Below are 1296 nucleotides of genomic sequence, written 5' to 3'. Positions count from 1 at the left end.
CCATTGGTGAGAATCTTTGTTTTCTTGATGTTGAGCTTCAATCCATATTGAAGACAACAGTTCTTGACCTTCTGCAGCAAGCACTTCAGTTCTTCTTTCAGCAAGCAAGGCTGTATCATCTGCATAATGTAGGAATGTAGGTTGTGGATGAATCTTCCTGGAATCCTGATGCCACATTCCTTTTCATAAAGCCCAACCTCCCTCCCAAATGACTACACACACACACATACACACACACACACACACACACGGTTCAAGTAAATCCACCAGAGGCTCTGCTCAAAAAGAATGAGCAATCTCCTACAGTGCAATTCACTGCTGAAGGGGTAGCTATTAGTCAATTCCAACCTGACAGCACATACCAACAATAACAGTTATAGGAGCTCTGGTGGGCTTATAGTAATGAGTTATGCTGCTAATCCAAAAGTAGTCGGTTCAAATTTACCAATTGCTCTGGGGGAGAAAGATGGGCAGTTTCCTTTCACATAATTTATAGCTTCTGAAAATTCATTAGAAGGTCATCTATGAATTGGCTCCAACTTGATATTACTTAACAATATGTACTATTGTGGTATATTATATAATGCACAATTATGTATTACATGTTATAAATAGTGTTTTATTTACTATATAACCAGCAGCTCAGTGGAAGAAAGTTGGACAGTCTCCTCCTATCAAGATTTACAGACTTAGAAATCCAAAGGAAGGTCACTATTAGTTAGAATTGGCTTGACGGCAATGAATAGTATTATTTCATCTTTTACTTTTCTGACTGCTATAATCATGAATGTTGATTGTTCATTCAAGTAAGATGAAATCATTGACAATACCAATCTTTTCTTTGTCTTCCGTGATGTTGCCTAATGGTCCAGTGTTGTTAAGTGCAATCAGCTGAGTTCAACCTATAATGACCCTATGAACAATAGATCTGAACTTGGTCCTATTGTTGCATCCTCACATTTCCTGATACACTAGAGCCCATTGCAGCAGTCACCATGTCAATCTACCTGGTCAAAGGTCTTCCTATCCTTCATCAAGCCTCTACCTTTCTCATCATCAGATTCCTCTCTAAGGAACAGCCCATCCTAGCAACATTCCGGAAGTATGTAAGGCAAAACTACATAATCTTTGCCTCCAAAGAGCACTCTGGCTGCACCCTCTCAAAGATATAATTGTTTGTTCTTCTGGAATGTTCAGTACTCTTCTCCAACTCCACAGCTCCAAGGCATTAATTCTGTCATCCTTACTCATTAAGCAGCTCTCAAATGCTAACAAGTGATCAGAAAGGCTATGTCC

General features: G+C 39.3%; 1 protein-coding gene across 1 annotated transcript in view; it reads left to right on the top strand.

Annotated features, from left to right (window-relative positions):
* The window catches only part of FAM155A (family with sequence similarity 155, member A), a 907798-nt gene that overhangs the window by 817494 nt on the left and 89008 nt on the right, over window positions 1-1296 (top strand). The window lies entirely within an intron of this gene.

Source organism: Elephantulus edwardii, unplaced genomic scaffold (genome assembly GCF_000299155.1).
Source record: "Elephantulus edwardii isolate Elephantulus edwardi_28Jun2011 unplaced genomic scaffold, EleEdw1.0 scaffold00147, whole genome shotgun sequence".
Classification (NCBI taxonomy): domain Eukaryota; kingdom Metazoa; phylum Chordata; class Mammalia; order Macroscelidea; family Macroscelididae; genus Elephantulus; species Elephantulus edwardii.
The sequence above is the reverse complement of the archived record's forward strand: the minus strand, read 5'-3'. Positions and strand labels throughout refer to the sequence as shown.